General features: G+C 50.2%; 1 protein-coding gene across 4 annotated transcripts in view; it reads right to left on the bottom strand.

Annotated features, from left to right (window-relative positions):
* SCML4 (Scm polycomb group protein like 4) overlaps positions 1 to 16185 on the bottom strand; it is a 78921-nt gene extending 62736 nt beyond the window's left edge. The window contains exons 1-3 of one of the 4 annotated variants that reach the window (XM_037012227.2): positions 16027 to 16185; positions 15171 to 15278; positions 12566 to 12690 (exon numbers count right to left, since the gene is read on the bottom strand). The gene's annotated coding sequence lies outside the window, so the exon portion shown is untranslated. Of the gene's footprint in view, positions 1 to 1427; positions 1951 to 12565; positions 12691 to 15170; positions 15279 to 16026 lie in introns of those variants that run through there. The other 3 variants (XM_037012228.2, XM_037012225.2, XM_037012229.2) reach the window with 3 other exon arrangements.
* Between the last annotated feature and the right edge of the window lie 255 nt (positions 16186 to 16440).

The raw sequence follows: 16440 nt of genomic DNA, 5'->3' as shown, positions 1-16440 counted from the left end.
ATTGAAAGAGCTAAAGAAATCACGTTCAAATCTCCTTAAACATTTGTTACAAATATGTTTCAAGGGGAAGGTTCTGAAGCCACCAAACAACTTCCCTAAAATCGAAGATTCTACATTAACACTTGATTTGAGGGGAGATGATCGCTCCTGCTTTTTAGGTAATCTTCACCCAGCTGCTGCTGCTCAAATACCCCCCACTTTTTCAGGCTAGTTTCCACCAAGCCACACAAAAAATGCTCCTCACAAATACTGTACCCCTAGGTAGTTTACTTTGTCACACTGTAAATTCCTTGTAGTTATTTTTATGCTTTCAGCCCAAATGTTCTTTTTATTTTTTAAGTGTTACAGGAAAAAAAAGCAACTATGTCTCTCACTCTCCAGAAATGTTTCCTCTGGTTGGAAGAAGAGCCCAGAAGACACACAACAAACATCCCCCGGCCGCAGCGCCTGCTTCACTTTCTCAGGCACCACAGTCTGAGGCCGTCCAAAAAGCCACTTCCTCAGAAAGCTGCTGTCTAGCCCTCCGGGCAGGGCGCAGAATTGAGGCACAAGACCACGCGGCACCTCCCGTTTACTTACAGGTGGAGGAAGAACTTTGACTTAGCACCTCAACTATCGGTCCAATGACTCACGTGTGGTCTGTCCCTCACCCCTCCCATCCTGGCCCGCTCAGCAGGCACCCTGGAGGCGAAGCTTCCCGCTGCCCCGTTCAAGTCACACGCCCCACATGGGAAGACAGCGACTGTAATGGAACTTGGAAAAATGCCTCCTGGCACTCCACAGTCACCGGGTTTTTTTCCCAAAACCAGCATCAGCAACTACTAAAAACAGTATTCTCAGCTGCCCCGGGAAATTGGGAAAAACCAGCACAAAGACATAAAATATTCCTTCTGGGATATAAAAAATAAAATTCAATTTAAAAAACTACTCTTGTGTGTTCATAAGGCATCAGTTTTAATAAGTAAATTTTAGGTAAATATTTTTATCCCAAGACCATATGACAATGTTGTTGTTGTTTTTTTTAACTAAAAAACAAAACAAAGAAATGATCATGCAAGACAAAAGGGAAAAAGCTGACTCATTCCTTGAGTTCACATTTGAGAAAAAGAAACAACTTTCTACATGTGTCAATGCAGAGTTAAAGAGTAGTGGACATGTATGTACCCCAAATTTATAAACTATATAATTCTATGCTACATCTTCCCCTCTGAGATCAGGTTAAGAAATCACACACTGCATTTCCAGGAGAAGGCACTGAAGTCACCCACCGGCCTCAGCGGTTTTCAGACAGGACACCCGCGCATTGCCACAAAGGTGGGCGTGCAAGCCAGAAAGCCGGACCCAGGTAGCCTGTCGTGCTGACAGGAGAAGGAGAAGGGTCCTGTGTCACTCACGCGCACACCCTTCCCGTTGTGCGTCTCCCTTACCTATGCTGGTTCGGAGCCCTGCTCAGGTGCTTTACCAGGCCGAGAATGTTGACTCAGAAGATGGATGACTTTCGGTGCATGCAACCCGAGTATTACAAAAGCTAATCTTCCACCCGTGTGTTAGCAGCTCACAGTTAGTCTGCAGCAGCCCTGCTCTCCGGCTGCAAACATCTCAGGAGGACTAATGCATTCAGCACGGGCAGAAAACCCGATTTACATAGCTACAGCGATGAATTTCCATTACGGTGACAGCTTCAACCACATCATGTCCGGAAAACCAGCCAACCACTGGCTTTTAAACCACACACACATTTTACATGCAGAAAGCGAGGCATGTGTGTGTGTGTCTCATGTTTCCTTCCTCCCAGCAGCCCAGCCAAGAGAAATGTGCAGCGTAGCCTTCTGCCGACATGAGCTGCAGGTAATGACGCTTCTGCTGCTTTGATAGTTGCATCCTTGTAATAACCTGAATTATGTCGCAATTGTCAGGATGCGTGTTGCCAACATTTCGGTGTTCATTACCCCTCCTCTGTTGCCATAGCGACCAGGCTGGAACAGCATCTCTTTGTCCCAGTCCTGCAGCAGCGGGGGCCAGCACCCAGCTGCTAAGATACCGCTAATCTGAAGGAGTGAATGCCTGACTTTGGACAAATAAAACAGAAAGAAGTAAAGTATTCCAATGACATCACTGTTCGGGAGCGACTCTGTGTTTGCCAGAGGCGTGTGCCTACACAGGCGGACACACCATGCTCGGGCACATTCACGCCATGCTGCATACCACACATGTGGTCAGTTCACCGACACGGGGCCCCGACTTGGGCTCCACATCTGTGTGTTAAGTGCAGAAACATTTCCGCACATGTGAACATGGCCGGGGCTGCATGGGGTGGAATGCGCTCACGCAGGAAAAGCGCCCCTATTCACCCCCCACACCCCAGCGTGTTCTCTGTAGCAAATCAATTTACTCTGTTAAAGGGACTTTTTCTTCTCCTTGTTTTTGTGAAGTGGAACAAGACTGCCATTGGCGGTTCCATTCAACCCACCCTGGCGTATTGTTCCCAAGTATTTCTAACAAGATGAAACACCCACTGAACAAATATGTGGCCACCCACAGGCTCCCCCCTGGGGATGAGCAGCAAGCAAACTCTGCCGGGACTAAACACCACCCAGGGCTGATCGAGGCTTATGCCACAATTCGGACAGTTACCAAGAGTGAAAAAATTGAAATTACAGCTTCAGGTTTTTCTTAATATATATAGGCAGTGTCACATTCAAAAGACATAAGAAATCTCTCTCTTGGATTTACAAACATAGGAAAAAATTAAAATTTTTTGAAGTCAAAACATTGTACCTGCTGAGCAAGAAGTAAATTCACTACTTTTGTTCATTTAATCGTCTAATTTATGGGCTGTTTTGCTTTGCGTAGGAAAGATCGAGTTTGGTCATTTTTTATTTGTCCATTTAATCTACACTGGTTTCATTAAAGGAGGAGGAGGATGGGTCGGGGCCCCGGGGACGACCGCGGTCGGCGGGCGTCTCTGCCACTGCCTCAGCTACAGCTATGGTCAGCCCGGGCCTCGGGCGCCATCCTGCATCCGCATCCCGCTCGGCTGAGCGCCTTGAGCGGTCCGAGATGCCAGACCAGCCTTCCCTTTAAAATGTCCCTTCAGATAAATAAAATAGATCTCCTTGAGTCATGAAAAATATCCCCCAAATCTTATAAAATAAGTAAAAGGCGTGGCTGAAAAAGGAAAAGTGAAAACTGGTCCCCGAAAAGCAGCCCTGCTGCCCGACTCGGTGAGAGTCCAGGACGCTGGTGCTTGTGGGCTGCATGTGCCACCTCCCCGCCTGCGCCGCCAGCCTGTCCTGACGTCACGTGTGTCTGGCATCATGGGTCAGCCACACAGTGAGGCTGAAAATGGACATTAACTCGAGCTGGCATGATTTAAAAAATATAGTTAGATGACGATGAAAGATAGATGCATGGATAGATAGATAGATAGATGGATGATAGATGGATAATCTTACTGGGATTTCTCTCTTTATGCAATCAGGATTACAGGCCTTAAGAAATTAAATCCATGTTTTTAAAAGTCCTAAATATTTTTAATTCTGGGAAAAATTTAAGTTAAACATGTGCGAGAAAAGAAATTTGGTGGGATGGCTGCATATAAGCTGAGGGATCTGTTAAGAAGAAAAGGGGCCCGTCTGTGCTAATGTCCCTCTAAACCTTGTGCCCCGCTGGGACCCTCAGGTTGTACCACCCTGCTCATTTTCACTGGCGCTGTGGCTACATTTCCACCTCAGACCACAGGCAGCGCGTTCCGCTCTCTCCACACCAACGCTGTTGGGTTGGCGGTTAGCAGGAGGCGGTGGAGGGAGCAGGTTAATTTGTGGGCATCCCAGATGCAAAGCTACTTAGAGTCGAGTCCATTTGCAGAGTAATCCCAGTGTCAGCTGCTGGTGAAGGGCTGGGGTTACAGCACAAGCAGCAGGTGGACGGGGTGATGCCCCAACAAAAACCACCTTTGTTATCACACTAAACTCGCTCGTGTCCCTGGGGAAACCCAATGTACAGGCCCATTTCATGTGTTATCTCATTGACAACAACCCCGTGAAGTGAGCATGATAAGAACCATCCTCATTTCGATAAGGAAACTAGAACAGGGATGTTAAGGAAATTGCCCGAGGTCACACAGCTCCAAAGGGTGGAATGCGGGGCCATCCATCCAGGCAGCCTGTCCCCAAAAACACAGTGATGAATCACCTGACCACATGGCCTCCTGGCACTGGGTGTTGTCCTGCTCTGCGGCGAACCCAATGACATTAGTCAGATCTCTGTCCTTCTATGACACAGGGGGAAGGGCAGGGGACCAACCACCTTTACAGTCCTTGTGGCTCCGGCATCCGACACTGCAGTCGGTCACTTTATCTTCTGGGCTGGGACAAACCGGGGTCTCGGGGTGGAGGAAAACCGAGCTGTGGTTGTGGCTGTGGCCAGGGTTACTAAGGGGCAAGAAGCACCCTCTCTCAATAAAATAAGACCTGGTGAGCCAGTGCTTTGGACTCCCAATTCCGGCGGAAGCAGGGCCAGAGGGCGTGGAGAAAGAACAGGGAAGCTGTAAAGGCCGCTGCCTGCGCAGCAGAGGGGGACCAGCCCTCCACCCTGAGGCTCCCCGGGACTTTGCTTCCGCGTCGCTCAGCCACCCTCTCCCTGTGGGCTCCTGAAAGTCGGAGGAGGGGTCATGGAAGGTCTGAGGCTATGATCGCCGCTTTCCCAGAGCAGAAACTGAGGCAGAAATGGTTCAGCTGATCAGTCAGACAGGAAAGGCAGAACAAAGAGTGGGTGCCAGACCCCCGGCTCCCGCAAACGGCCTCTTCTTCATCCAGAAGCTCTGCCCTCCGTGGGGCCAGGTCTTAGTTTGAAGTACACAAGCAGGGACTTCGCAGATTAAAAGTAGACAGTTTTTTCTAATGAAGACGAGCAAGAAACAACCTCGAAGTCCCACAGAGAGAGATCATGGTGAACGACTGTACTGTGTCCACAGCAGAGAAGATACAGTGTAACTACCAAAGAGATGTCACCAGAGACCACAAGAGACATGACAAGATGTTCTCAGTATATAGCTGCTAAATAATCGCAGGTTACAAAATCATATGCAGAACAGAACCTATTTTGAAAAAAAATGATTTGAAAAATGCTGGAGATGTGTCCACAGTAATGATCCCTTGGTGATAGGATTATGAATGATTTTTATCTTCTTAATCTTTATTTTTTTTATTTTCTACAAAAGAAGACCTACTTTCTGTGACAATAAAAAGCTATGTGAATTGACTAACAGAATTTTTTGTTACCACACCTACAGACAGACTTGCTTATAATTCTCATAAATCTTAAGTCTCAAATTTCCTTTCCATCCATGAAATAAAAATAAAACCTTTGTGCACTGGCTGCAGGCTATGCTCTGCCATGGCCTCACCTGGTGCTCGAGGCCTGAAGACGGCCCCCAGCTGGCACAGGCCCTCCTGCCGTCCTTCCCGCTGGGCTTCCCCATCACCCGAACTCTTTGAGCCCACGCAGGGTGCTCAGCACAGCCCAGCGGGCTCCCTACCCTTCCCCACCATCTGTGGGGTCCTCTTAGAGCCAGTCACAGCCCTGCATTAGTAAAGCCCTGTGCTGAAGACGCAGGAGGTGAGCCGAGAAGGTGATCGAAGGAAATGAAAATGCCTCCCATCTGAGGGAAGGGGCCTGGGTCTAGAACATGGCTCCTTCCGGATGGGGCCGCCTCTCCTTGAGGCCCTGGGCCTGTGGCCCTGGCTGATATTCAGGGATCGGCCTAGTGGGAACGTTCATTTCCAGGCCTGGTGGTTCCGGGGGTAGCAGGTCCAGAGAAGCTCCCTCCGGGGATGGGGCCTAGTAGCAGGGTTGGTGCGGTCAGGCCTGAGCTGACGGCCCGGAGAGCCGAGGGGCTCACCGGCAGCGGCCTCCCTCAGTTACCCGGCTGTAAATCCCAAGGGCTCTTGCCCTCCGCTGTCTCCCAGCATGTAATGCAGTGTCCGGCCCATAGGAGGAAATGAACAGAGCTACTGCCAAATGGATAATAGAAACTAGGGGTGGAGGAGGTGACCCGATCTTAACCAACATTAGCTTAGGCTTTTAGGCTGGGTGGCATTCCTGGTTTGTTAAAATTGATAGGACGATTTCTAGTTCTTATCCCCCTCCTCCTTTATGCTCTCGAAATGTTATCTCTTTGGGATGACTTCAACTTTGAGCCATGTTTGTTTGAAACTAATGAACTTTTATTAAGACTTCAGACAGTGATCTCCAAGCACTTCTGGCTGTTTGCTAGGTTGTCCTTTTCCTCCTAAAATATTTCCCTCAAGTCAAACATGAGAAACTGATCTTGAGTGCCAAGAAACTCCTAGAACCGGAGAGAGCGGGCCTCAGCCAGACCTGCACATGCACTCAGGAGAGACAGGAGAGGAGACTTTAAATAAGATGAAGAGTACATGCAATTTCTCTGAAAACAGTTACTGCTCTGGGCCCAGTTACTATAGGAAAGTGTATAAGAGTGTGTGTGTGTGTGTGTGTGTGTAACATAGGAAGGATATAACAGAGGGCCCAGCTAAGAGAGACTCCACATTTTTCTAAATCTCGTTTAGAAAATAGCCTGTGGGGAGTTGCCTGCACATTCATTTTCTAGGTTATAGTCTTGATTGCCTGACACTCCACCCGCCTTTATTTGGGAGAAGATGTCCAAGACGGGCCCCTTAGTTACAAGACAAGAATACAACCGTTGTCCGTGAAATGCAACTTGAGTCTGAATGCAGATAACACAGTCTGAAATTTTTCTCTCTTTAATAAAAAGGCAGTGGTTGGGGAATAAAAAGCAGCTGGCTGATGAATTCCCCTTAAGGGCAGCTGACTTCAGTGTCTTTGATAAGCTCACTTACGGTCAAAGCTGAACGCAGAAAACTGGTCCTGGGGCCGAGAAGGAAGTAAGGTTGCAGGTAACAGTAAAAAAAAAACAGCTCAAACTGACCTAAACACTCATTGGCAGGGAGAACGGCGAGCTTCAGGGGAGGCTGACCACCACAGGTCTGGTCTGAGTCCCCCTGTGCCCGGCTTCCCCCTGGTCACAACATGGCTGCCAGCTGCTTCCAGGCCACATACTTCCCCACTGACATCAAGCGCCAAGGAGAGCCTTCCGGGCACCCTCCACGGAGGAGCGAGGGGGCTTCTTCCCTGGAGCCTCCTGCCAGCATCCCTCCATCTCACTGGCTGGAAGCGGGCCCCAGCCCAGCCTGCACCAGCGACTGCTACCCGGAGCTGCTGACCAGCTGGGCCTGCCTTTGAAGGGAAAGGGGGTCTCTGCTTTACCCCCACCACAGAGCTACCTGGCGAGGGGCAGATATCTCAACAATCACAATGCTCTTAGCAAAAAGGAAGAGGACTGGGTGCTAAAGGACCAAAATCTGCAAAAAACAACTAACTCAGAGAGGGTGGGGCGCAGAGACACGGGGGGAGAAGGGCAGGGGAAGGGGGTGTGGTGGGGAGCTGGGCGCTGTGCGCGTGACCCTCGCCCCTAAGGCACTCTCACACACCGTCTGCAGGACAGACCGCAGAAACTGAAAGCGCCTGATGTGGTTGAGCTTCTTGTAGACATGGAACGAGAGGCTGAGTTTTGCATCCTGCGTCTACGCAGGTGAAACCAAGATAGCACATGAGAAGCCAGGGGCCAGGACAGAAGGGAAGCAGAAAGCGTTAGGCCTGGGCGACTGGGCAGCCTTTCACATAGACCCTGGGCCTCCCCGGAGAATGTGAAGATCAGGGATTCAAGGCACAAAAAGGCAGCCAGCTGACAAAGGGGCCAGAGCCGCAGACGTCAAGGGTGCGCCTGGCTGCACTGCACCCCCTGATAAAGGGGCGGGATCTTCTGGAGAGGAGGACTTGCCTGGAACTAGGACTCACCAGATGCATTCTTAAGACAAAACAAATTACACGTCAACAGCAGTATCGTGGGCGCTGAGAGTGCCTCGACCTGGCCGTGCCGTCTGCCTCGAGGCTACGTGTGTTATGTGGCGCGGGAGTTAAGAGCCCAGCCTTGGGGAAATGGCCAGGTGGGAACTGGAGTTACTGGGAGCAGGTGCCATACGGCTCAGGGCTCAGGGGCCGCAGGGACCACCTGCTTGGGCAGCAGGAGGATACAGCAGTACCATCTGAAAATGGGCCCTTTACTAACCCCCAGTGCTGAAGGCGGGGAGCAGCCCCTTTGGATGAAGGTCGAGACCCAGAGAGCTTGGGGGGGTCTCTGGCGAGAGACCAGTGAGTTGCTATCCTGGAGTGATGTCTCCGAGGGGAAAAATAAAAACAGGAGACAAAGCAATGCTTGGACATGAAGAAAGTGGTAGAGCGCCAGTGGATAATCTGGGGAGAAGTCTGTGATTTGGTGATCCAAGCAAACACAGGAGACGGAGATGGAGAGGGTCGGCTCTGAGGAAGACGGAGGGAGGGGGGGAAGGGGGAGCAGGCGCTTGGTACACTGGGAGGCTCAGTTCTCAGTAACAGATATATTTGTAAACAATATTATCAGTAAGTGTTGATTTCACTAAAAATTATGCTCTGATTTTATTGGGAGGATTGGGGGGAGAAAAAGTAGGGTGGGGTCTTCAGGATGGGGTCTCACTATGTCTAAAACACAAATGAATCAAGAAATGGCAAGATATGCAGGTTAATAAGAAATTTAGGAGTAACAGCAAAAAACTTGATTGTCATTGGAGAGTGGGGAACGGGAACAGGAACAACTATTTCTGATATAAACCTTATAGAATTATTTGCCTTTTAATCTCTTTCTCAATAGATAGATAGGTACACAACTTTGATTGCAAAAAGCACGAAATAAAAAGCGTTAAGCATGGTCATTAACAGAAAATAAAGAACATCACGGGCCGTCTACCTCTGAGAGTGGAGGAGCTCACAAAAATTATGAGCATGATTTCATCTCACCTCAGAGTTGTAACTTCTCCAACATGCAATGAAAGTCGATCATAAATTAAAATAAAAACTTCAAAACAAAGTTTTTTAAATTTAAGCTTGGTTTCACTGCTTTTTGACCCATAGTGAAAAACGACCATGTTAATACAGATTCTTTATAAAAACACCTAGCCGTCACTGTGCAGTTGGATAGTGGAATTCTTTTTCTTGGAGAGGTCCAATGAAGAACAGGGCCACCATGCAGCAGGCACTCAACAAATGCTACTTAATTGGTAGATGAGTGAGTGAGAAATACTAATTCATTAAACACTGGTGAACAACTAATGTCATAGATTTCCAAGAACCCTGAATGAGTGGGGGTGTCCCTTGAAAGCAGAGACTGTACCAGATCAATTATCAGGTCCTGCTTGGGATCATGTGACCCACTATGTGCCTAGCACACACCTATCATAGACAGGAGTTTTGTAATAAATAAGGCATTTTATGAGCTAACATATCAGATGCTCACGGAGTCCTAAATGTCCTCCTGACTTACAGTAGGTGAACAGCAGGGAATCTTCACTCCTTCATTGATTCACTAACTATGTAGCAAATGCCTTCTCTGTGCCAACCACTGTTTCAGGCTCCACGAACAAACAGACCAAAATCTCTACCCTCATGGAGCCTACCTTCTACTAAGGGGAGGCAGACAATAAGCAAAATAAATAAGTAAAATATGTACATGTTACATGGTGATGAGTACTAAGGAGAAACATTTAAGCAGAGAAGGAAGATACAGAGCGTCAGCGCTGTGGAAGGGAACTGTGATTAACGAGAGCACCAGAAAGTCCCCTGAAGGTGAAGTGTGTGGCTACCTGAAGGCGGCGAGGGGAGAGGGGCCGGCTGAGCCTCAGCAACTCATCTGCAATGCACAGTGGAAAGCGGGTGAGCGGCGATCGGCCTGCCCTGTTGGACCCCTCGCCCGCTGCATGTTGGCAGAGAAGCCAGCACAGGGTCTGTCTTGGTGAATATTCTGTGTGCAATTGAAAAGAATGTGTCTTCTGCTGTGGTTGAACAGAATGGTCTATAAATATCAGTTAGGTCTAGTTGGCTAATTACATAATTCCGTCTTCTCTGTCTACTGATTTTCTGTCTACTTTTTCTATCAGTCATTGACATCTCCACCTATGACAGTGGATCTGTCTCTCCTTTCAGTTCTAGCAGTTTTTGCTAGGCACGTACACATTTAGGACTGATACATCTTCTGGAGTATTAACCCCTTTATCACTATGAAATGTCACTGTTTGTCCCTGATAACAGTCCTTATTCTGAAGGCTGCTTTCTCAGATATTAATAGAACATAGCCACTCCAGCTTTCTTTAGTGTTTTCATGGTATTTATTCTTCACCCTTTTATTCATATCTATGTTTTTTTGACCGTGAGACATACCAAGTGGTCTAGTATATATGCAGTTGGGATTCCAGAGGAAGAGAAGAGAATGGCGCAGAAGAAATACTGGAAGAACTGATCACTGAGAATTTTCCAAAATTCATTACAGACACCGAACCACAAATCCAAGAAGCTCTGAAACACCAGGCAGAAAACAAATGAAAACATCACACGTAAAGTATGTCATTTCTAAACTGCTGAAAAGAAAAGGCAACAAGGAAATCTTGAAGGCGGCCAGAGAAAAAAGGCGGATCACATTCTCTGGGGAAGGCAGGAGACTCTCAGCATCAGGAGCCTCATTCCAGGGCCCCTAGAGAAGGCCGTCTGTCTAAAATCTAAAAAACACACAAATCTATAATTGACTTCTCCAAGCGTGTGGTGACCTGGTTGGCAGTGACCATGAAACTTTCAGAGACTTGCCCTTTGACCTCCAGATAGATATTCCAGAACACAGGCGGCGCTCTACCCAAGGCAATCCAGGAAAACGGCTCCCCCAACACAAATGCACTTCCGTCTCTCACCAACGTCATCATCAACCTGCCTGCTCTGCTTGCAGACTTTGCTTGTGACTCTTGTACGGTTACCCACACAGGCCTGGCAATGGGCTTTGCAGAAGAGCAGCAGACTCTAGGCATGCTCCGCTCTGGGCAGGAAGGAGACTGGTCATGTTCCCTGGCGGTGTTACCCACCCAAACCTCTCAACACAGGCTGGAGGGGTGGGAAGTAGCCTTCACCATTCCCTGCTTTCACCAGAATTCAAGACTGGCAGGTACGGCCCCAGGGCCTGCTGGCACTTCCCCGTTGACCAGCCTTGGCACCTGCACCCTGGTTTCCCTGCCCCTGAGAGAGAAGACTAAAACCAGAGCAAGAGAAAAAAAAAAATAAGAAGAAAATAGCAAATTCCTTGAGCAGGGGAAACTATCAAGGACACAGTATCAAAATGCAATGAATATGTGTTTGCTAATGAAAAGCTAGATGTACATGGGAGACAGAGGTAAACTGACAAATGAAATGCAAACCATGACACAGAACAACTAGATGATGGGAAACAGATGAGAATGTGTGTGAGGAGAGAACAGGAGGAAGAGACTGGCAGAAAGGAAGCACGTGGGGCCGAGGGAGGGCGAGTGGGGCTTATGGAGGGGGCTTGGCGCCCAAAAGCATGATGGGATGTGCATCCTGGAGGGTGGGCCCCAAAGACGGGAGGCAGGACCAGAGTGGTGGCGCGCATGCGTCCAGGCGATTAAACCAAATATCTCTGCCCCCAGTTTCCTTTCACCTTAAATGTACTAAGGAGAAATCAGTAATGTGCTCACATGTACCCAGGAGCTGATGGCTTAAATGGTCCGTGGGTACCGACTAGCAGCCACAGGCCTCAAACGTCCTTAAAGGTGTGCAGAAGGGTGTTAAGCCCCCAGCTCCTCCTGTGGCTCCCCGCTGCACGCAGGCTTCCTCACCTGGTCAAGGAGCTTTATTTTTAAGGACAGAATCCACTTCGTTTTCCGAACAACTACCTCTGGAGCCCAAATTGCACGGGCAGGCACAGCAGGGGTGCTCCCTCCCTGCATTTAGCCCTCCACCCCCTCGGTCCACAGGCCAAATCTTGCACTGCTAACACACTGTGGATTTGGGGAGACTGAAAAACCATATCCCCAAGCATAGCGACAAAGCATCTCCCTTAGGCAACAAGGACCACCTGGAATTAGGCTCATGGATCAGAACCCTGTCCTAACACAACAGGTCTTGGCAGCCCTGACACCTAGTTAGCCTCGCAGGAGCCTGGGGACTGCCCAGGGGGCCCGGCCATGGAGGGCAGTGGCACAGGCCATCAGCTTGTTTGCACACGGGACTCGGCAGCGGCCAGAAAGGCGGTGGTCCTGGGGAAGTCATGGAGGGATGGGCCGACATTGGGCTTCTCCATCAGCCAGGGGAGCAACTGGGATTTTTCTCACTTGTGATATTTCCTGTTCCTAATCAGAACATTAAATTCTTAGGAGGACAATAAGGTGATGAAAGTCTGAGTTTGAAACTCGTCAGTGACTTTGCTCCCTTAGAAAGAAATAAGCAAAGTATTGTCTTGAATCCTTGGATTTCGATCGTGTGACAAAACGCACAGTTGCACTGGGCTTTCGTGGCCCAAGTCAGAGGACACAGTGGGAAGGCAGGAGACCCAAAGTACTATGAGCAGCCACTACATATGCAATTAAATTTTTACCTCAAATCCTCCAATCGCCTGCCCTTGTTCTTTCCTGGACCAATTACCAGCTCTCCACTGAACTTGGACGCCACACGCGTCGGGCCAATCTGTGGAGAACGCTGTGCTCAAGGTCCCGCCACCACCTGCAGGGAGGGAGCAGCCTCCGTCAGGCGAGCACCCCCACCCCGTCCCCCGCAGGAAGGCCCCCTGCAGACAGGGAAGCGCCTCTCCTGGCGGCAGCGCAGCGGCCCCCAAACCAGGCCCAGGTGTCCCACTGGACCAGGGAGCTTCCCCACGGAACCAGCACCACCTGGGGTCCTGGAAGCTCCCGAGAACCACCAGCCCGGTAGCCAGGGCCCTGCTGCTGAGGGGACCCCTCAGAGAGGTGCCTCTCAGGCACCGACGAGTTTCACCTCCACTCCTCAGGGTTCCCTTGGTCTTACGGGCTGAGTTGTGTTCCCCCAAAAAGAGAGGTTGAAATCCTAACCTTCAGTACCTCAAACATGACCTTATTTGAGATTAAGAGGTGACCAGGGTAGGGCGAGGTCATTAGCGTGGCTCTGATTCAGGGTGACCAGTGTCCTTACAAATGGAGACGCTTGGGCATAGCGACAGCCGTGCACAGAGGGAAGACAATGTGAGGGGACAAAGGGGAAGGAGGCCCTCTACCAGCCGGGGAGAGCCCCTGGGGCAGCGCCTCACTCCCGGCCCCCAGGAGGCAGCCCTGCGGACACCTGATGAGGGCCGCCCAGCCTCCAGCTGCCAGACCACCCGTCTGTTGTTTAGGCGACACTGGAACCTGCTACCTTGGCTTCCTGTAACCCAGGGCCCAAGGGGGAGTGTGTCTACACCTGGGTCAGCCCTATCTGGGGGGGATCCCATGGCGGAGTGAGGGGAACAGGGCCAAGCAGTGTCACGAGGATTCTAAGACTAACCCTTCTGAGGGACTGAGTCCCCTGACCCCAAAGCTAAATGTAATGGACACCCAGACTGCGTGTGTGCATGTGTGTGTGTGCGTGTGCATGCGTGTGTGTGTGTGTGTGTGTGTGTGTCCCATAGGACCCTGGGTGTGAAGTGGCTCCCAGGCGGCTCCCACAGGCCCTGTGCAGGTGCTATCACGTCCCGGCCCGTATTTCTGCCCCATAGGACAGCTCCCGTTCACGCGGGTTCTAGTCAGAGGTAAACCTCTCTGCTAAAATAGCAAAAGGGAGATTTGGCCATAAAAATAAATTGATATAAAAATAAAGCTCCGCCGAAAGAAAGGTTCCATAGACACAAAGGGCAGCAGTTTTAGCTTAATGCCATAATTAAATGCCCAGTTCTTTTTAAAATCTGACAGAAAGCTGAGACTTGGGGGGAAAAGTCACAGACAAGGTTGTACTTGGGCTTATATAAGATATATAAATGTGTATATATACACATATATATACACATATGAAATACATATAAATATGTTATAGTAAATATAAATAAGGAAAATACATATTTGGTATAAGTATTGTCCCAAATATATAACATAAAGTTAATATAGTAGTTATTAATAAATACTATTAATATATCAGGTTATAATTATATTGTTGATATTATATATTAAACATGCTCTATTTAATAGATTAATACTTCATATTTTTTCAATGCACATATTTCGCTGTAAGTGTGCACAGACACTAGCCCGGCCACCCTTCTGCGTGTGCGCCACCCTGGTCACCCTGCCCCCGGCCCGAGGCCACAGCCCCGACAGCTCCGGTGGGGGGTGCGTGTCCCCAGGATGAACCCCGCGGCGCGGCTGCATCTCCCCCGCTAGCGAGGCCCCGACGGCCCCGTGGTCCCCAGGCTCGGGCGCAGGCCGCTGTGGACCCGGACGGCGGGGACCCCCCCGGGCCGCGCGCCCAGCCACAGGGCTCCCCAGGGGCCGAGGCCGAGGAGCACCCCGCGGCCCGGACGGCCAAGGGGCGGTCGGACTCGGGAGCGGCTCCGCCCCGCCGCGCGCCCCCTGGCGGCCACCGCTGGAGGCGCCGCCGTCCGCCGCGCGGCCCGGGGAGATCCGGAGGGACTCGGGGGCTGAGCCGGGCTGCGGGCCAGTCCTCCGGGAGCTGGTGCTCGCCGGCGCAGGGACGAAGAGGGCGCCCGCTTCCGCCCGAGCCGCCTCTTCCAGTGTCTTCACGGACGAGGGAATCAGCTGGAGTCCTCCGCGGCATCGGCCGGGCCGCCCTGCTCTGGGGGCAGCACTGATCCCCCGGCGGAATGACCCCAGGGAAGGTCCCCCGCGTCCTGACAGCGTCTCGGCGCGTGTCTCCTGCAGGTGTTCGGTTCAGGCCTTGCTGGCCGCTCCAGTTACACCACCCGGAGTTCGTGCGACCCCACCCCTCAATATAAATAAGATTTGCCAGGTTGCAAGAAAATACAAGTAGACATCACCCCCACTCAGAATCCTCCTGGGGTTCTGCTGCGCGCTCAAAATAAACAGATCCAGGGCTTGGGTCTTGTTTTACATTATCCGCGCGATGACTCCATCCTCCGCCCCTTCCCACCCTGCTGGGGGGACTTCTCCCGGCTGATGGCGGAATGGAGGGCAGACGGCCAGGCGGAAACCAACGCAAGGGCGTCGTAACATCACACTCACCGCGAACCCTCCGGTTTCCACCTCCGGTGACAGACAGCCAAGTCTTCACGATGGCTAACGGCACAGGTCCACGTGCCTGGGCCGAGGTTCTCTGGTCCTCACACTGGTCTGACGTTGTGAAGGTAGTTTTTAGATGAGACAGATGTTCACATCAGTGGACTTTGAGTAAAGCAGGTGCGTCCCTTTCCGTACAATGGGTGGGCCTCATCTAGTCAGCTGAAGGCCTCCAGAGGTCAAAAACTGACTTTCCCCAGGAAGTGAAGACCCTCCAGACTGCCTCTGAATTCACTGTATCGGCTCTTCCCTGGGTCTCCAGCCTGCCGGCCCAGCCTGGAAATCTGAACTTGCCATCCTCCAAACCATGCGAGCCAGTTCCTTAAAGTGAGTCTGTCTGTCTGCCTCTCTAGGTTTCTGTCTTGTTTTTTAGATAGATAGATGATAGATAGATAGATGATAGACAGATGATGATAGATAGATGATAGACAGATATAGATAGATAGATAGATGATTGATAGATAGATATAGATAGATAGATAGATAGATAGATAGATAGATAGATAGATTGATGATAGATGATGATAGATAGATAGATGATAGATGATAGATAGATTAGATAGATAGATAGATGATAGATGATGGATGGATAGATAGATGATGATAGATGATAGATAAAGATAGATACACATACACATACATACATGATATATATATATAGAGAGAGATAAAAATAGACATACAGATAGGGGCTTACTAACAGGATGCACAGCCATAGACACGTCCCACTGGTTGGGTTTGTCGGAGAACCCTGCCTAATTCAGGATCCCCAGGGCCCCGTAACCACACAGCGTGGACTCACCCCTCCCACCTGCTCCAGATCTGGGCTCCAGAAATGCCCTCTTCTGTCCTGTTAGTTTCTCCTCTCAGGCAGATGGTTTCCTTCTATGTAAATACAACATACTGTTGTTTCTCTCATCTTAAAAAACAATAGATTTCAGTTCTTTCAGCTCTTCCTCCGCCGTCGGCCCCTTCTCTGCCGCATGCCCCTGGAGAGCAGCCTCTGCCCTCTGCCCTCTGCCCCAAGGCCACTCCTCCCATTCTCTTTGCGAGCCTTTGATTGTGAAATACAGCACATATACAAAAAAGGGGCAGGGGAGGTAAACAGAAGCATACAGCTTGATGATTTACCCAAAACCAATACCCTTGACCATCCGAGAAACTGCACATTACTGACAGCCCTGACGCCCTCTTGGCGGCCCCCGACCCCTGTCTG

Source organism: Manis javanica, chromosome 13, assembly GCF_040802235.1.
Source record: "Manis javanica isolate MJ-LG chromosome 13, MJ_LKY, whole genome shotgun sequence".
NCBI lineage: Eukaryota > Metazoa > Chordata > Mammalia > Pholidota > Manidae > Manis > Manis javanica.
This window is presented reverse-complemented; position numbering and strand designations above follow the sequence as displayed.